Source organism: Microcaecilia unicolor, chromosome 3, assembly GCF_901765095.1.
Source record: "Microcaecilia unicolor chromosome 3, aMicUni1.1, whole genome shotgun sequence".
Classification (NCBI taxonomy): Eukaryota; Metazoa; Chordata; class Amphibia; order Gymnophiona; family Siphonopidae; genus Microcaecilia; species Microcaecilia unicolor.
The window spans coordinates 214,076,291-214,096,591 of record NC_044033.1 but is presented as its reverse complement, the minus strand read 5'-3'; the positions used below and the strand labels follow the sequence as shown (position 1 = coordinate 214,096,591).

At 49.3% G+C, this 20,301-nt stretch overlaps 1 protein-coding gene and 1 long non-coding RNA gene across 3 annotated transcripts in view; both read left to right on the top strand.

Annotated features, from left to right (window-relative positions):
* Window positions 1-20,301, top strand: part of SPACA4 (sperm acrosome associated 4) — a 101,188-nt gene that overhangs the window by 31,160 nt on the left and 49,727 nt on the right. The window lies entirely within an intron of this gene.
* LOC115466285 lies at window positions 1,501-12,937 on the top strand. The gene is made up of 3 exons (XR_003941524.1): window positions 1,501-1,511; window positions 5,324-5,326; window positions 12,847-12,937. It is a non-coding gene; the product is annotated as an uncharacterized LOC115466285 (long non-coding RNA).

Genomic DNA, 20,301 nt, shown 5'->3' with positions numbered 1-20,301 from the left:
AGACGTTCAAATATTTGAAAGGTATTAATCCGCAAACGAGCCTGCTCCAGAGATGGGAAGGCGGTAGAAGTAGAGGACATGAAATGAGGTTGAAGGGGGGCAGACTAAAGAAAAATGTCAGGAAGTATTTTTTCACGGAGAGAGTGGTGGATACTTGGAATGCCCTCCCGCGGGAGGTGGTGGAGATGAAAAAGGTAACGGAGTTCAAAAATGCATGGGATAAACATAAAGGAATCCTGTTCAGAAGGAATGGATCCTCAGAAGCTTAGCAGAGTTTGGGAGGCAGAGCCCGTGGTGGGAGGCGGGGCTGGTGGTTGGGAGGCAGGGCTAGTACTGGGCAGACTTCTACGGTCTGTGCCCTGAAAATGGTAGATACAAATCAAGGTCAGGTATACATATAAAGTAGCCATATGAGTTTATCTTGTTGGGCAGACTGGATGGACCGTGCAGGTCTTTTTCTGTTGTCCATTTTTGACACAATTTTTTTAAAGGCCTTTCACAACAAGGTTCAAAAGATAAACCTTGCTTTCTCTACCTCACCACCTCTCCCTCCACTAGTCCATTCCCCTCTCTCTCCTTCCCCTCATTCCCTTTCCTCCTTTCCTGAAGTTACTATTGAGGAAACTACACTTCTCATTTCTTCCTCAAAATGTACCACCTGTTCCTCTGATCCCATTCCCACCCACCTTCTTAATGCCATCTCACCTGCTCTTATTCCTTTTATCTGTCACATTCTCAACCTCTCACTTTCCACTGCGACTGTCCCTGCTGCCTTTAAACATGCTGTGGTCACACCTCTCCTTAAGAAGCCTTCACTCGACCCTACTTGTCCCTCTAATTACCGACCCATCTCCCTCCTTCCTTTTCTCTCCAAATTACTTGAGCGTGCTGTTCACCGCCGCTGCCTTGATTTTCTCTCCTCACATGCTATTCTTGACCCACTACAATCTGGTTTTCACCCTCTCCACTCAACCGAAACTGCGCTTACTAAAGTCTCCAATGACCTATTACTGGCTAAATCCAGAGGTCAATATTCCATCCTCATTCTTCTTGATCTTTCTGCTGCTTTTGACACTGTTGATCACAGCATACTCCTCGATACCCTGTCCTCACTTGGATTCCAGGGCTCTGTCCTTTCCTGGTTCTCTTCCTACCTCACCCTCCGCACCTTTAGTGTTCACTCTGGTGGATCCTCCTCTACTTCTATCCCTCTGCCTGTCGGCGTACCTCAGGGTTCTGTTCTTGGTCCCCTCCTCTTTTCTATCTACACCTCTTCCCTTGGTTCATTAATCTCATCCCATGGCTTTTCCTACCATCTCTATGCTGATGACTCCCAAATCTACCTTTCTACCCCTGATATCTCACCTTGCATCCAAACCAAAGTTTCAGCGTGCTTGTCTGACATTGCTGTCTGGATGTCTCAACGCCACCTGAAATTAAATATGACCAAAACCGAGCTTCTCATTTTCCCCCCCAAACCCACCTCCCTGCTCCCCCCGTTTTCTATTTCTGTTGATGGCTCTCTCATTCTCCCTGTCTCCTCAGCTCGAAACCTTGGGGTCATCTTTGACTCTTCTCTCTCCTTCTCTGCTCATATCCAGCAGATTGCCAAGACTTGTCGTTTCTTTCTTTACAACATCCGTCAAATCCACCCCATTCTTTCCGAGCACTCTACCAAAACCCTCATCCACACCCTTGTCACCTCTCGTTTAGACTACTGCAATCTGCTTCTTGCTGGCCTCCCACTTAGTCACCTCTCCCCTCTCCAGTCGGTTCAAAACTCTGCTGCCCGTCTTGTCTTCCGCCAGGGTCGCTTTACTCATACTACCCCTCTCCTCAAGACCCTTCACTGGCTCCCTATCCGTTTTCGCATCCTGTTCAAACTTCTTCTACTAACCTATAAATGTACTCACTCTGCTGCTCCCCAATATCTCTCCACACTCATCCTTCCCTACACCCCTTCCCGTGCACTCCGCTCCATGGATAAATCCTTCTTATCTGTTCCCTTCTCCACTACTGCCAACTCCAGACTTCGCGCCTTCTGTCTCGCTGCACCCTACGCCTGGAATAAACTTCCTGAGCCCCTACGTCTTGCCCCATCCTTGGCCACCTTTAAATCTAGACTGAAAGCCCACCTCTTTAACATTGCTTTTGACTCGTAACCACTTGTAACCACTCGCCTCCACCTACCCTCCTCTCTTCCTTCCCGTTCGCATTAATTGATTTGATTTGCTTACTTTATTTATTTTTTGTCTATTAGATTGTAAGCTCTTTGAGCAGGGACTGTCTTTCTTCTATGTTTGTGCAGCGCTGCGTACGCCTTGTAGTGCTATAGAAATGCTAAATAGTAGTAGTAGTAGTAAAGGCCTTTTTTACAGGTGCGCTGAAAAACTCTGCGCGTGTCCACAACACGTGCCTACCGCAGCCCATTTTCAGCGCACCTTAGTAAAAGAACCCCGTAGCAATCTTTGATCCAGAAAAACGTCAGTCTTTTGGTTTCGAACATGGTCATTTCATAGATGTTTTGTGCTCAGTGCATTTTTCTTTTGTGACCATTTTCGGGGGGAAAAAAAAGTCCAAAGGAAGAAAACACAAAAGGAAGAAGCCATTGGGACATATGGGGGGGCAGCATTCTTAGGGGGGTCTTTTACTTAGACACGCTGGTGTTTTTAGCACGCGGTAAAAATAGGCGCGCGCTAAAAGTTAAAGACGCCACGGCGTCTTTAGTGTTTAACACACGCCTATTTTTAACGTGCACTAAAAAAGCCAGCGTGCCTTAGTGAAAGACCCCCCCTTAGTAGACTGGCCACACAGACATCCCAGCAGAGCAGTGGGGCACCCTAGGGGGTGCTGCATTGGACAACATAAGAGTTCCCAAGTACACATCTCACCGTTACCCCCTTATGTTGTATGAAGTGGGCACCTATATGTGGGTACAGTGGGTTTCTCGTGAGTTTTGGAGGGCTCATAGTTTTGTCTACAAGTAGGGGGAGGTAGGAGCCTGGGTCCACCTGTCTGCAGTGCACTGCACCCACCACTAGACTACTCCAGGGACCTGCATGCTGTTCTAATGGACCTGAGTATAACATCTAAGGCTGGCAAGTAATGTTTTTCATCACATTTTTGGGTGGTGGAAGTGGGTTAGTGACCACTGTGGGAATAAGGGGAGGTCATCCAGTGGTCATCTGGGTATTCAGGGCACCTTTTTGTGCCTTATTCGTTATAAAAACAGGTCTAGCTCAAAACGTCTAAGTTTTAGTCCTGGGCGTTTTTGTTTTGTTCCATTATGGCTGAAAAACATCTAAGTCTTAGGAACGCCCAAGTCCCGGCCTGAACACGCCAGTGACACACCCCCCTTGAGATTTAGACACACTTCTGACGGACTTCATAGAAAAACATCTAAAAATAGGTTTTGAAAATATGGATTTGGATGTTTTTGTGTGAAAAATGTCCACATGCTGCTTTATGACACTTTTTAGACGTTTTTCTGTTTTGAAAATGAGCCCAATGGTAACATAATAATATAACATAGTATGTGAACGGTCCATCCAGTCTGCCCAACATTCACACTCATTATCAATTGATGATTAAATCAGCAATGAAAATGATCTACTATAATAAAACTCACCCTCAACGTTCTGAGGACACTGACGTCAGTGAAGCCAAGCTCTGACTTCCTTCAAAAAGGTTCGAAGGTTCGTGGTGGTGAAGCCACCAAATCACTCTGGGCCCCGCCCTCGAGGACGGAGCAATGGCAGAACAACGAAGGGGTTGGCAGGGAGGGAGGCGGGGGGGGGGGGGGGAAATTGCTCCGGTCCCCGCCCTCGCATCAAACGTCATGACGTTGGGGGCGGAGCAATGCCAGAACAACGAAGGGGTTGCCCAGGGACGGAGGGGGATGTTGGCGACGAAAACCTTGCTAGCGCCCGTTTCATTTGCTCTGAAATGGGCTTCTTTTACTAGTTTAAAATACATGATCATGTTCTTTCTTTCCTTACATTCCAACTACTGAATATGCTGTGGAAGCCCACTCCAGCCTAGCCATCTTGTCATTTGCAGGACACAGACCATACAAGTCTGCCCGGCACCAGCCCTATTTCATCACAGCCGGAGTCACCATCTAAGCATCCAAACACATGTAGCCATTTAAGGGTTTTTTTTTTAAATACCATCCATTTTCTAATTAAAGATCCTCTGTGTTCATCTCACACCGTTTTGAATTCCATCACCATTTTTGTATCTATCACCTCTCTCCGGAGGGCATCCCAGGCTTTGATCACCCACTGTGAAAAAGAATTTCCTGACATTACTCCTAAGTCTACCACCCTGCAACCCCAACTCATGTCTTCTAGTTTTACCATTTCCTTTTCTCTAGAAAAGATTTGTTTCTATATTAATACCTTTCAAGTATTTAAATGTCTGTATCATATCTCCCCTGTCTCTTCTTTCATTTTGGGGGTATCAGACAAGCTCCCACCCACCAATTGTGGAGTGGAGGAGTAGCCTAGTGGTTAGTGCAGTGGACTTTGATCCTGGGGAACTAAGTTCAATTCCCACTGCAGCTCCTTGTGACTCTGGGCAAGTCACTTAACCCTCCATTGCCCCTGGTACAAAATAAGTACCTGGATATATGTAAACCGCTTTGAATGTAGATGCAAAAACCTCAGAAAGGCGGTATATCAAGTCCCATTTCCCTTTCCCTATTTGAGATTCTACATGGAATGTTGCTACTATTGGAGATTTTAGATGGAATGTTGCTACTATTTGAGATTCTGTTGCTACTGTTTGAGATTCTACATGGAATGTTGCTATTCCACTAGCAACATTCCATGTAGAAGCCTGCCCTTGCAGATCAGCAACGCAGCAGCACAGGCTTCTGTTTCTGTGAGTCTGTCCTCACAGAAACAGAAGCCTGCGCGGCCGCATTGCTGATCTGCAAGGGCAGGCTTCTACATAGAATGTTGCTAGTGGAGGAGTAGCTTAGTGGTTAGTGCAGTGAATTTTGATCCCGGGGAACTGAGTTTAATTCCCACTGCAGCTCCTTGTGACTCTGGGCAAGTCACTTAACCCTCCATTGCCCCTAGTACAAAATAAGTACCTGAATATATGTAAACCGCTTTGAATGTAGTTGCAAAAACCTCAGAAAGGCAGTATATCAAGTCCCAATTCCCCCTGGAACAATTCACACTTAAGGGAGACGCTTCCCACCCTCCCTAGCCTTTTATTTATTTATTTTTTTAACCAACCGTAGCTTCTTTCTTGTATGGGGTCCCGTAAGTCCTGGCAGTGCTTTTTTTTTTTTTTTAATGGCATCTAGAACAAGGAAGTTAGAGCAGCAGACGGATGTACACAGAAGACATATAATAACAAAATAACTTTTCATAGGTAGCGTACTAATTTGTTATAAATCATAATCAGTGCGTCATTTTGAGGGACTGAATTAAGTTCAAACCTAGTTTGGGGGGTTTGGGGGGGCATTGCCCCCCCCCCCAGACGATCTGGGAGAGAAAAGGGAGGGAAATTACTTGCCTTGTGCGTTTTGTATTTTTTGGGTTATGGGTGGGAATTGTCCTAGGTGGGAATTGGTGGGTGGGAACTGTCCAGTTGGGAACTGACCAAGAAACCTGTAGGGTATATGTATTCAGGTCTTCTCATGCGTCTTTTAACGCAAACCCCATCATCTTCCCCTTCCCTTCCCCATGCAGCCGCTGGTAGCCTACCTCCTCCAGCGCCAAGTCAAAGATGCTCTGTGTTGGCACGGGGCCTTCCAGTACAGGATATCCATTATGGATATCCTGAAACCCAGACTGGCTTGGTGTGTCCTGAAGACTGGGATGAAAACAGGAGAATCCGCCAGAACAGAGAATTCGAACGTCCCACGAGAAACCACAAAGACATGAGGAGAATAAACCTTTTTTCCAAGTACACTGTTCCAGTCTTTGGTTTCTGTGGTCAACCTCCTACTCTTTCTCCTCATATCTGACTGGGCTGAAAATTCCTGTTTTCAAGATTTCTCTGTTTATTTTGCAAAAATCTTTGGGGTCGTTCACTACAACCTTATCCAAAGGCTGCTATGAAGTGGCAAAACTAGGAGTGAATGGGCCTCGGAAGAACAAATTAAGATAGGGCACCATGTAACATCATCTCTCCCAAGGTAGTGGAGATGGAGAGGGAGGGGGAGAAGAGGAAACCCTTCAGAGCTCCAAAACACATTACAGACATATATATATATATATATATATATATATATATATATATATATAATCTGTCACAGTAATACAAATAGAAATTGAAATGCAAGATATCAGAGATGCACATTTCCCAAAGCTTAGATATTACAATTAATAAATTCTGAAAAAAAATTACATTTTTCTACCTTTGTTGTCTGAGCATTGCTTTGGTCTCAGTGTCCCTGTTCTGCTTTTCTCTGTTTTTTCTTAACTCTTTTTCCAGGGTCTCCTGTCCTTTTGACATTTCTTCTCTCTCAATGTCCACCATCCATCTTCCCTCTGTGCTCCTTATGTATCCTGTCCAGTGTATCCCGTGTGTGTCCCTGTCCCTATCCTCCCCCCATGTTCAGCATCTGCCCTCTCAGTGTCCCTATCCTCCATCCATATTCAGCAGCTCCTCTAAAACATGGTCACAGAATGGATTGGCTGCACAAAATCAAACACTTTTACCTGTTCCTGACTTGGCCTTTGGTGACAGGGAAGGGTAATGTGGCTATTGGGCTCATTTTCGAAAGAGAAGGGCGCCTATCTTTCAACTCAAATCGGGAGATGGGCGTCCGTCTCCCAGGGTCGCCCAAATCGGTATAATTGAAAGCCGATTTTGGGCGTCCTCGGCTGCTTTCCATCGCGGGGACGACCGAAGCTCACGGGGGAGTGTCGGAGGCATAGCAAAGGTAGGACTGGGGTGTGCCTAACACATGGGCGTCCTCGACCGATAATGGAAAAAAGAAGGGCGTCCCTGACGAACACTTGGACGACTTTACCTGGTCCTTTTTTTCTTATGACCAAGCCACAAAAATGTGCCCTAAATGACCAGATGACCACCGGAGGGAATCGGGGATGACCTCCCCTTACAACCCCAGTGGTCACTAACCCCCCTCCCAACCTAAAAAAAACTGTAAAAAAATATTTTTTTCAGCCTCTATGCCAGCCTCAAATGTCATACTCAGGCCCATCGCAGCAGTATGCAGGTCCCTGGAGCAGTTTTAGTGGGTGTAGTGCACTTCAGGCAGGCGGACCCAGGCCCGCCCACCCCCCCACCTGTTACACTTGTGGTGGCAAATGTGAGCCCTTCAAAACCCACCAGAAACCCACTATACCCACAAGTAGGTGCCTGTCACATCCCTCACCTCTGTAGCGGGGCCGACACTCCTTCGGCGGCATTGTGCTGGGTCGACGTTCCTCACCTCCGTAGTTGGCCCGACACTCCCTCTCTGGCGCTGTCCGCCGTTTCCACCCATGCTGTAGGTCTCCAGAGCCCTGTCTCGTGGACTGCTCGGGCCGTGGCCCCGCCTCTTTGCTCCGCAGGGATTGGCCTTCCCCCGCTGGCGGGCTCATGCTCTCCTCTCCAGCTGGTCCCTGCTGACATCAGATGCCAGCACTATTTCTGGGAAGCTCTTCCTCTGCTGCATTGCTTCGATTTCTAGTTGACCACTGTGTTTTGCTTGTCTCTCGTCTGCTGCCTGCCTGAAGACCTTGCCTGTACCTGGATTACTCTCTTGTCTGCTGCCTTTCTGAAGACCTTGCTTGTACCTGAGTTACTCTCTCGTCTGCTGCCTGCCTGAAGACCTGGCTTGTACCTAAATTACCTGTCTGCCTGTTGCCGGTCTGTTGGACATTGCCTGCACCTGGACCACTTCTTTCTGCTCTCCTCCAGTGGGTCTCCTCATCGCCCCTCTCATTGGCCTTCCACTTAAGTCCTGTCGGCCGTCTGCACCTGGGGGCTCAACCCCCAGGGAATGGCGGTCACCGCAGATGAACCTCGGGGTTGCTCGGCCGCCAAGCAGAGGCCGGAGACGTATCATCGCATCCATCTATGCTCCACTTGGTACAAGAACTCACAATCCTGATAGTGGCCCCTTCACCCCTAAGGGCTATGGTAGTGGTGTACAGTTGTGGGGAGTAGGTTTTGGGGGGCTCAGCACACAAGGTAAGGGAGCTATACACCTGGGAGCAATTTCTGAAGTCCACTGCAGTGCCCCGTAGGGTGCCCGGTTGGTGTCCTGGTATGTCGGGGGACCAGTGCACTACGAATTCTGGCTCCTCCCATGACCAAAGGGCTTGGATTTGGTCGTTTCTGAGATGGGTGTCCTCGGTTTCCAATATCGCCGAAAATCTGGGACGACAATCACTAAGGTCGACCTAAATTTCACGATTTGGGCGTCCCCGACCATATTATGTTACAAATTGGACTCTTCCCGAAGGAGAAAGGAAACATTCTACTCACCCCTGTACCCAAAGACGCAAAGAAGAGTGCCAATGAATTAACCAACTACAGGCCAGTAGCATCCATTCCCTTAATAACCAAACTAACGGAAGGAATGGTAACCAAACAACTCACAAACTATTTAAACAAATTCTCAATACTACACGACTACCAGTCAGGATTCCAGTCTAACCACAGCACAGAAACGGTACTAGTCACTCTCATGAATAAATTTAAACAAATGATTGCAACTGGCAAGAACATACTACTACTACAATTTGATATGTCTAGCGCCTTCAACATGGTTGATCATGGAATACTACTACATATCCTTGAGTACTTCGGAGTTGGAGGCAACGTTCTCAATTGGTTCAAGGGGTTCCTAACCACACGATCATACCAAGTGACATCCAATTTGACTACATCAGCTACATGGATACCTGAATGCGGAGTTCCACAGGGATCCCTCCTATCGCCGACCTTATTCAATTTAATGATGATACCCTTGGCGAAACTACTATCAAACCAAAACCTTAACCCATACATATATGCAGACGACGTAACAATCTACATCCCATTTAAACAAGATTTAAAGGAAATTTCCAATGACATCAACCAAAGCCTACATATCATGCTCACATGGGCGGACGCATTCCAGCTGAAACTCAATGCAGAAAAAACCCAATGCCTAACTCACCTCGCAACATAACATGAACAAATTCACCACCATTAACACATCAAAACTGAATCTTCCAATTTGGGACACCCTAAAAATTCTTGGAGTAACCACTGATCGACACCTAACACTGGAGAGTCATGCGAAAAACACAACCAAGAAGATGTTCCAATCAATGTGGAAATTAAAAAGAGTAAGATCTTTCTTCCCAAGGACCGTCTTCCGCAACCTGGTACAATCATTGGTACTCAGTCATCTAGATTACTGCAATGCACTCTACGCTGGCTGCAAAGAGCAAATAATTAAAAAACTTCAGACAGCTCAGAACACAGCAGCAAGACTCATATTCGGTAAAACAAAATATGAAAGTGCTAAACCCCTGCGAGAAAAGCTACACTGGCTCCCACTTAAAGAACGTATCACATTCAAAATATGCACCCTAGTTCACAAAATCATTCATGGAGACACTCCAGCCTACATGTCAGACCTGATAGACTTACCACCCAGGAATGCTAAAAAATCATCCCACACATTCCTCAATCTTCACTTCCCCAACTGTAAAGGTCTAAAATACAAACTAACACATGCTTCAACCTTTTCCTACCTGAGCACACAATTCTGGAATGCGCTATCGCGCAACTTAAGAACGATCCATGATCTAACTAACTTCCGCAAACTACTGAAGACCCATCTCTTTAACAAGGCATACAACAAAGATCAACAAATATGAATTACTACTACTACTTAACATTTCTAAAGCGCTACTCGGGTTACGCAGCGCTGTACAGTTTTACAAATAAGGATAGTCCCTGCTCAAAGGAGCTTACAATCTAAAGGACGAAATGTCAAGTTGGGGCAGTCTAGATTACTTGTATAGAGGTATAATGGTTAGGTGCCGAATGCGACATTGAAGAGGTGGGTTTTGAGTAGGGATTTGAAGATGGGTAGGGAGGGGGCTTGGCATATGGGCTCAGGGAGTTTATTCCAAGCATAGGGAGAGGCGAGGCAGAAAGGGCGGAGCCTGGAGTTGGCGGTGGTGGAGAAGGGTATACATATATCCAGAACTGCCTTACAATATGTGTTTGTTAAACTACTATCATGTTTTATCATTATCATGTTACCCAAAATCCTTCTGTTATATTAAATGTATATTTTCTTATATATTTCCACAATTCATGATGTATTGTAAGCCACATTGAGCCTGCAAAGAGGTGGAAAAATGTGAGATACAAATGCAACAAATACAAAAAAAATTATCGAAACGAAAGATGGACACCCATCTAGTTTCGATAATACAGGTTTCCCCGCCCCTTCGCCGGGACGTCCTGCGAGGACATCCTCAGGAAAACTTGGGCGCCCCTTTCGATTATGCCCCTCTTGTTGGCCCCCTGTCAGTTTGCTGCCTGTAGTCATAGGAAGGAGCCTCTGACCTGGCAGGATTGACTCGGTGACTCCCGGCTTTTAACTCCATTACAGAGGGCAGGACCAAGGAATATTTTAGAATTTCTTTGAGCATCCTGTCCTGATCCTCCACTGTGTTTCTGCCTCTTGCAGGAGAAGGACAGCAGAGGAGGTGCGTACATTGTGAAGGCACCTTTCAGGGGATGCCGTGTCTCGAGACCACAATTACCTGTAACCCTGGTGAGGTCTGTGCCACCATTACAGGGAAAGTCGGTGAGTATCATAACCTCTCCTTCCTTGCTGTGTTGCCTTCCCCTCTTCCTTCTAGATCTCATTAAGAGCCATTACACCCAGCCTTCCTCCATTCTGTGTTTTATCTGTACAGCTTCTAAGATATTTCTGATTTGTTCTCTTGACCACTTAGGTCTCCCATAGCTAAGAGAACTGGATCAAATCAAATCAATTCTTGTATACCGCTAATATCCCCTTTCCAGGGTTCAGTGCTGTTTACATTCTAGGTGAGACAAAAGCCAATAATGTTAGTGTGAGGTATGAGAACAGTTAGAGACCATTGGTGTAATGCACGATGTAGTTCTTTAGGGGTCCTTTTACTAAGGTGCTCTGAAAAATGACCTGCGGTAGTGTAGACGCATGTTTTGGGCACACGCAGAATCATTTTTCAGCGCACCTGCAAAAAAAAAATGCCTTTTAAAAATTTTTGACGAAAATGGACGTGCAGCAAAATAAAAAAATTGCCGTGTGTCCATTTTGGGTCTGAGACCTTACCGCCAGCCATTGACCTAGCGGCAAAGTCTCACGCGGTAACCGGGAGGTAATGACCTATGCGCGCCAAATGTCACTTGGTGCACATAGCGGACGTGCGCCAAAAATGAAATTACCGCAAGGGCCATGCAGTAGCCATGTGGTAATTCCATTTTGGCACGCGTTGGGTGAGTGTAGACGCTTATGCGGCTTAGTAAAAGGATCCCTTAGTTAGCTATTTTGTTTAAAAAAAGAGAAACACTGAGCTTCTGAAGCCATTGCAGTAGGACTTTAAAAAAAAAATCTGTAACACCACCAGGAGACCAACTGTTTAAAATTCTTCTTCCGTCAGGCTCAACTAGTGTCACCACTAAAAGGAACTGTGTGGACCGTAGCAAGTGCGGATTAAATTGAAACAGGCTAAGTGAATCAGAAGACAAAAGGCAAGTTGGTTCCAAAAACAATGCAACTTTATTGCTAGCAATGAACAGCACTGAGTTGTCTCAGGATACTGTTCGCCATATTTTCAAAGCACTTTGGGAGGCTAAGTTCCATAGGTTTCTATGGAACTTTGGGAGGCTAAGTGCTTTGAAAATATGCCTCTGTGTGTCATAAATCATCTGACACTTACATTTATACTTCCCTGTTGGGCCTGCGCACTAGGCCCCTTATACATCACAGTGGACATGCGCAGTGAACATTTGTAGTTCTTACAGTATACACTTGTAGTTCACAGTACACACACGTCATAATACTGAAATGATACTGGCAAGGAAAACGAAACTTAGCATCTTCTTCTACACACACAATGCTCTCCTTTCTAGCACAGGAGATAAGATTCGTTAGGCTCAGAGATGCAGGGTGGGGGTGTCTACACCCTCCAAGGTCATCTATTCATATGACGCCTACATGCAAGCTGGTCTTGTGTAAGCCTTGCCACTACTGTTACAAGCTGTATATCTAATGGCCCTGCATTCTGTCTTACATTAGTAAACAGCAAACTGGGTAAGGCACAATACAATGTCCAGTACATTCATAAAGTATGCCCAAAAAGGCAAAAGCAGAGGTAGTATGCATAAGTATAAGTCCAGTATCATTTCAGTATTATGACGTGTGTGTACTGTGAACTACAAGTGTATACTGTAAGAACTACAAATGTTCACTGCGCATGTCCACTGTGATGTATAAGGGGCCTAGTGCGCATGCCCAACAGGGAAGTATAAATGTAAGTGTCAGATGATTTATGACACACAGTATCCTGAGACAACTCAGTGCTGTTCATTGCTAGCAATAAAGTTGCATTGTTTTTGGAACCAACTTGCCTTTTGTCTTCTGATTCACTTAGCCTGTTTCATTGGCGAGCCAGCCAGGAGTGTTTACAAAAGGGAAATCGGATTATATTCTTTCCCCTCCCCCATTGCGGTCAGGTCGGGTCATCGATCCCCTCCCGAGAAGGTGGTGAGTGGCCACCGCTGATTTCAGCGTCCATCTCCCGGAGGAGGGCCGATCAATTCCGCCTGACTGGAAAGGGGTTGTGTGGTTCCGGCAAGGCACCTTTTCTGACTCCGGAGAGAAGCGCACCGACGGCGCAGCCTGCAACGACGACGACGGACAGGCGAGTATACTCAGCGTAGTGACCGGCCCAGTAAGGACCGAAGAAGAGGCGTGATCACCCTCTTTTAGCCAGTGACTAATACGGACTAGGTCCCGAAACTCACTAGGCTTGGGCGAAGAAACCGAACGGGAGGGTTTCTTGTGGCGTATGAAAGTGTGTGAGTGGGCTTGCATTTCCGGACCGGGCGACCGTGTTCCGGTCAGGCCGAGTGTTGACCCTTCTGTGTCCGGTGGAAAGAGACCCCTTACTCCTCCACCATCCCTTTCCCCCTTTGTCTGTGGTCTCTCCTTTGGCACTCAGGTTAGGATGGGCGGGGGTGGTTCCACACCTCTAGACTTAATGACGGAACACTTTAGCGAAATGTTCGACCGAGATAAATGTAGTAGGGCCGGGATGATACAGCGATGTCAATTTATGTGGCCAGGGTTGGGGATTGCGGAATGGCCTCCGGATGGGTCATTTGAGTATGAGAAGGTGGCAGCGGTTATGGACATCGTTATAGTTGAGGGGAACCCAGGCTGTCCTGAGGACATACCGTATATAGAAGCGTGGTTGAATGTAGTCCGGAACCCGCCGGACTGGGCCCAACGTAAAGTAGAAAAAGCTGCCCTTATGGTGGTGAGCCAGAGAAAGGGCCGGAAAACTAAACTTAAAGCCCTGCAGACCCATGCCTTCACTCTCCAAACCCCGGCAACCGCTGCCGTTCAGAAGGCTGCAGGGACCGCCCCCATAAGGCCGACAGCCCCTAGCATTGAAGCCACAGAGACCACGCCCCGTGCTACTATTGCTAGGACAGAGACCACGCCCCGTACTACCAACACACTTCCTAGAATGAAACCCCCGAAGGAAACCCGAGGGAAAGTTCAGGGTTTGCCCGAAAAGGTGCCTCTGAAGGCCCCGATACTTGCTATGACGGAGGCGTACGAAGACGATATTGCGCCACCTCCATACGCCCCCATATACCCCGACTTCGCGGGCCTGGCAGAGGGCCCGGATAACGCCGAGGCTTCCGAGTCAGAATCGGATGCCGGAGAGACTTCCCGACCAGGCTCACCTGAGTCAACTGGCCCCGCAACCTCACGGAAGAGCAAAAGGGTTGTGAAGAAAATCACTCGGTTTCCCCAATCGAGTCCGCAAAATACCCTCCCTTCCAGCCGCAGGGCGGGGATTACTAACCTATACCCAGTCCGACTATCTACCACCTTTACCCCTAACCCGGCAGAAGAAGGGGGCCAGCCCATTGAGTCGACCGTCTACAGCCACGTTCCCTTCTCCAGTGCCGACTTGTACAACTGGAAATTGCATGGGCCCTCGTACGACCAGAAACCTGAACAGCTGGTAGAATTGGTGGAAGGCATCATATATAGTTATAATCCGACATGGGGTGACCTTAGGCAATTGAGCGCCCACATTCTAACCACTGAAGAACGCCGCCTCTTACAACAGAATATGGAACAAGCTGTCCGGGATGCGAACCCAGGCCATGCCAACATACAGAACCTCATAGAAGCGGAGGCGCCCACCGCTGCCCCTGCGTGGGATTATCGAACCGCCGAGGATCAAACCGTTATCCGCCGGTATCAGCAGGCGTACCTGGCAGCCCTTAAAAAGGGGAAACAGAAGGTTACCAATATGGGAAAAATCCACAGCGTAGTCCAACTGAAGGACGAAAGCCCAGGGGACTTTCTTGAACGGCTTATGGAGGCATTTAGAAGGCATAGTCCGATAAACCCCGAAGATCCCAAGAACCTCCCAACAGTGGTTATGAGTTTTGTCAGTCAGTCAGCCCCGGATATACGAAGAAAGCTACAGAGAACGGAGGGGTTTGAAGGGATGAGTATCAGCCAACTGAAAGCTATAGCTGATCGCGTATTCGGATACCGCGACCAAGAGGAGAAGACGGAAGCCCGGAAGGAGTCGACCAGGCGGATGCGGGAGAAGGCAGATGTGTTGGCCACGGGACCTGGTACTGGAAGAACGCCTGGGGTCTAGACCACGGGGCAGAGGCAGGGGCCGAAGGGGAAGAGGAACACGGTCCCCCATAGGACGTAACCAGTGCGCAAACTGTCGAGAAGAAGGGCACTGGTGGGCTGACTGCCCGGAGAAGCCACGAGACCAGACGAGAGAGGTGGAGAACGACGACCGCCCAAGAGGTCCCAGAAGAGGCCGAGGCCGAGGCCGAGGACGTGATGAACAACAGGAATGGCAGATGGCCCTTGACGCCACCCGGGACCATACTGCATGAAGGGACCGGGAGGGCAGAGTCCCCACTGACCCTCTGGTGGAGATCCGGGTGGGGACGCAATTAATGAAGGCCTTACTAGACACTGGGGCCCAGCGATCTGTTATCACCACTGCCATAGCCCCGGCCACGAAAGAAACCATACCGATTGTGGGGGCCTCCGGGAAGTCACTCACAGCTCCCCTCCTCAAGGAACGCCAAGTCCAGATCGGAGGGACGATGGTGTCTCATCAGTTCATACATATCCCCGGATGCCCAGTCCCCTTGATTGGCCGAGACCTACTTTGCAAGCTCCAGGCCACCTTGAAGTTCAAGACTACGGGTGAAGTGGAAGCTCACTTTGAAGACCGACCAGTGACGCTTGTCTGCCCTGTGAGGGAAGAATGGAGACTACACGCCCCCCCAATTGCAGGCCCCGACGACTGCCGTTACGGCCAGGATACCCCTTTTGCTCAACAGAGGCGAGCCCTAATGGATGAGGTGCCTAACGTATGGGCAGAAGTGAACCCCGGCGGACTGGCCGTTAACGCTATTCCCATCTGGATTGAACTTAAGCCAAATGCTCAAGTCGTCAACCAAGGACAATACCACATCCCTTATGCAGCCCGGCATAGTATGTAAACTCACCTACAGAAACTCCTCCGACAAGGGGTCCTCAAACCGATCAGATCTGCTTGGAACACCCCACTGTTGCCCGTTAAGAAGCCAGGGACATCAGAATACAGACCTGTCCAGGACCTGAGGAAAGTCAATAACCAGGTAGCCGACATAGTTGCCCTTGTACCGAACCCCTACTCCATTCTAGCCCAAGTGCCAGCCCAGACCAAGTGGTATAGTGTCATTGATCTGAAGGACGCCTTCTTCTCCATCCCTCTTGCTGTCGACAGCCAGAAGCTGTTTGCTTTCACGTGGGAGGATCTACAGACTGGGATTAAGCAGCAATTCACATGGACCCGGCTTCCCCAGGGATTCAAGAACTCGCCCACCCTCTTTGGTGATCAACTTGCCCAGGACTTGAAGATGTACCAGGACGAGTGCGGGCCGGTCGTTCAATACGTGGACGACCTATTGGTGGCCCGTGAAACGTACACGGACTGTGCAGAAGCTACCCTTTACCTCTTGAAAACTCTGGAAGCTCAGGGGTACCCAGCTAGCCGGAAAAAGGCCCAAATATGTGAGATCGAAGTCGAGTACCTGGGGTTTCGCCTCCGAGAAGGAACCCGAAGGCTCGGTACCCCCCGAACTCAAGCCATTCGCAATCAACCCACTCCTGCAAATAAGAAGGAATTGCGGGCATTACTAGGAGCAGCTGGATACTGTCGAATCTGGATCATTAACTTCGCTGTTCTAACCCAAGACTTGTACGCCAAACTGAAAGGACCTGAACTCGAGGGCCAAAACCTCCAGTGGGGGAAACACGAACTGAAAGCCCTTCAGGACCTCAAGGAGGCCCTTGTGGCCCCACCAGCGCTCGGATTGCCGGATGTGACCAAGCCGTTCCACTTGTTCATCGACGAAAAGAAGGGATTGGCACTTGGAGTCCTTACCCAATTGGTCGGCACCTGGCAATGCCCGGTCGCATATCTCTCAAAGGGCATAGACAACGTGGCACGAGGATGGCCGGGGTGTCTCCGAAGCATTGCGGCGGCCTGTCTATTGATACACGAGGCCAATAAACTCACGTTTGGCCAAACACTCTTTGTAACTACCCCCCACACCATCCGTGGCCTGCTCGAAAGCCATGGACCCAAGTGGATGACCAACTCCCGATTGGTTAAATACCAGGCCCTCCTATGCGAAAATCCGGAGGTACGGATCCTGGACACAACTAACCTCAATCCCGTGACTCTCCTCCAGGCCCCTGAACCGCCACTCCATGACTGTGAAGAGGTAATGGCTACTGTGTATTCTAGCAGACCTGATCTAAAGGATCAGCCCTGGCAAGGGGGTATCATCTTGTTCACCGACGGAAGCAGCCAAGTGATAGAGGGAACTCGAAGAGCTGGCTATGCTGTTGTGTCTGAAGACCATGTCATCGAGGCTATGGCTCTGCCGCCCGGAACATCAGCCCAGAAAGCGGAACTGATTGCCCTCACCAGAGCCCTCCTGTGGGCTGAAGGAAAAGTTGTTAACATCTATACCGACTCCAAATACGCCTTCCTCACTCACCAGGTGCACGGGGCCTTATACAAAGAGAGAGGATACCTAACTGCTGAAGGAAAGGGCCTCGCAAACGCCACTGAGATTTGCCAACTACTCGAGTCAGTATGGAAGCCAAAGAAGGTAGCCGTGATGCATTGCAGGGCCCATACCGGCCGGATGGACCCTATCGCCAGGGGAAACCAACGAGCGGATGATGCCGCAAAAAGGGCTAGTCAACTCCCTTACGTCTCTCATTCCTCTGACCCCGTACTCTTCGTTCACCTCCCCACAGAGACCCCCGTTTATACCCCCCAAGAAACTGAGTGGGCCCGGCAAGAGGGTCTGGAATCACGCAATGGCTGGTGGGTATTACAGGATGGGCGGATATGGATACCCGAAGCCCTGGCCTGGACGGTGGCTAAAGAGGCCCACAGCCGCACCCACCTGGGCAGGGACGCCTTGGGGCGCCTGCTCGAGAAGACCTACTACATCAACAAGATGTCCCTGTGGACTAAAAACGCTTCCAGTCAATGCGCAACTTATGCTCGGAACAACCCCAGGACGGGACCTGGTCCTACGCCAGGACATGTCCTCCGCGGCACTAGTCCGTTCCATGTCTGCCAGATTGACTTCACACATATGCCTCCAGCGCGGGGCTACAAAGCCATCCTTGTCGCCGTGTGTACCTACACCGGATGGATTGAAGCCCAGCCCACCAGAACGGAAATGGCTAAAGAAGTCACCTCCTTACTGATTCATCATATCCTACCCAGATACGGTCTCCCCAAGCAGATAAACTCCGACAACGGGCCTGCATTTGCCAGCGAAGTAACCCAACAGCTCAGTACGAGGCTGGGCCTCGATTGGAAGTTACATTGTGCTTGGAGACCCCAGAGTAGTGGAATAGTGGAGAGAGCTAACCGATCCCTGAAGAACCAGCTCGCTAAGCTATGTCAAGAAGCTAAAGCCAAATGGCCCGACCTACTTCCACTGGCCTTGCTGCACCTTAGGTGCACCCCCAAGGCTACCGGCCTTACTCCTTACGAGATGATGTACGCCAGGCCACCACCACTACCCTCTTTTCCCGACTCCTTGCAGATACAGGGCGAGAGTTCCTTAGTGAAACAGATGAAGGCCTTACGCGAGGTAGTGCAAGACATCCAGCAGTATACTGAGAGTGTAGGTCCCCTAGTTCTCACTAGTCCTACACATCAGTTCAGGGTAGGGGAGGAAGTCTGGGTAAAGGAGTGGGATGAATCTGACTGTCTAAAGCCCAAGTGGAAAGGGCCCTCCCTTGTTCTCCTAACTACCCCAACCGCTGTTAAAATTGCAGGAAGCCCTGTGTGGATACATTGGACCAGACTGAAACCCGCTGCACCTACCGGTGGCACTCCTAAACTTTGGACTGCCCATCAACATCCTGACGCTCCACTACGGCTGACCCTAAAGAAGACGTGAACCAGATCCATGCCTACCCAGCAACAGAAGCTCAGCTATTGGACCCACTGCGTCTTTGGCTCCCTGTTTATCGCAGCCTTCATTCTGAGTCTCATAATCTTCCTACTGCAGAGATTGGGATACCTTCCCCCATACCTATGATGCTGCTTTCACTCTTCTTACTCCTCCTCTGTCCATCCCCAAACCAGCCTCTCACCCTGAGTCAGAACTGCACTGAGTGTTTGTGCTTAGTGCGCCATCGCATAGAGGGGGGATATCACCTGATCACCACCCTCATCCATCAGTCGCAGCCCCCGGAAGGCGATTGCCGGCCCCTTCCGGCTTGTGCCATTACAACCCCGACTGGACTCCAGCAGTTTCACAGGTGTCTCCAGAGCAATCTCACTATCTGTCACAGTCCAGTCAAGCCACGATACTACAATGTCACCCTCAGTGTGGGCCTCCCCCAATACGTCGGTTCTATGGGAGTCCAGGGAGATGGTATCCTGTATTACGTGAATTCTACCCGCATTATTGCAGGTGGTACTCAGACTGTGGCCACCCTTACCTTTGACGTTTGTGTTGCTATCGACAGACACCCCTGGTCCCACAAGTGCGGAAGTCTAGCTTCGCACAAGGCCTACGCAAATGATCACAAGTATGTTTGCCCCCTCACTTTAGACGGAAGATATGGGTCTCCTTGGTCTTGGTTACCTTGTGCTGCAGACACCCGGACCTCGGGATGGGAACGAGTGTGTGCCTACACCGGAGGCGGTTACCCTGGATGTCCCGGCCTAGGTGAAATTCGCAGGGGATCCGATAACACCGTGCTCCTTGAATGGCCGCTGAGGGGACCGGAGAGCCCCTGGAGACAAACTTGGGGATTTGGCATCGACGGGGCCGGAACGGACCCTATAACCTTCATCACCATCAGCCAGAGCCTTGAGCAAAAGACACCCACACACTATCAGACCACGGTTGTCGGGTACCAAGACGTGTTCGATGAAATTGCTCGCGCTGAGGAGGCAGCGACTAAGTTCCCCATTTCTCCCGAGGCTCGGAACATGTTCCTCAACCTCGCCGAAAATATTGTCCTCTCCCTTGGAATTGCCAATTGTTTCGTCTGTGGGGGCACCGATATGGGTGAGCAATGGCCCTGGGAAGCGAAGGAGATTCGCCAGTATATGTGGGACGCCCTTAACACTACCAACATTACCTTTCCCCGACGTCCGAGACCTTATGAATGGGCCCTGCGGACCAACATCATAGGGACCCTGTGCGCTAGCAGGGCTCCCTCAAAGCGTTATTCCGTTCCAGTGGGAGATTCCACTTGCACGGGAGTCCTCCAGTTTAATGGAAGTCGTACCACGTGGTGGCAAACGGACAACTTGCCCGTTCCGGTGCCCATTTGGACTGAACCCACACTGAATACAACCTGGACATACGGGGGAAACGCCTCTCTTAAATGGGTAGCTCCGGAGGGCTACTACTACATTTGCGGCCGCAGGGCCTATGAACAGCTCCCCGCCCGCTGGTACGGTACTTGTCTCTTGGGCACCGTTCGCCCTAGTTTCTTCCTTCTGCCCCTGC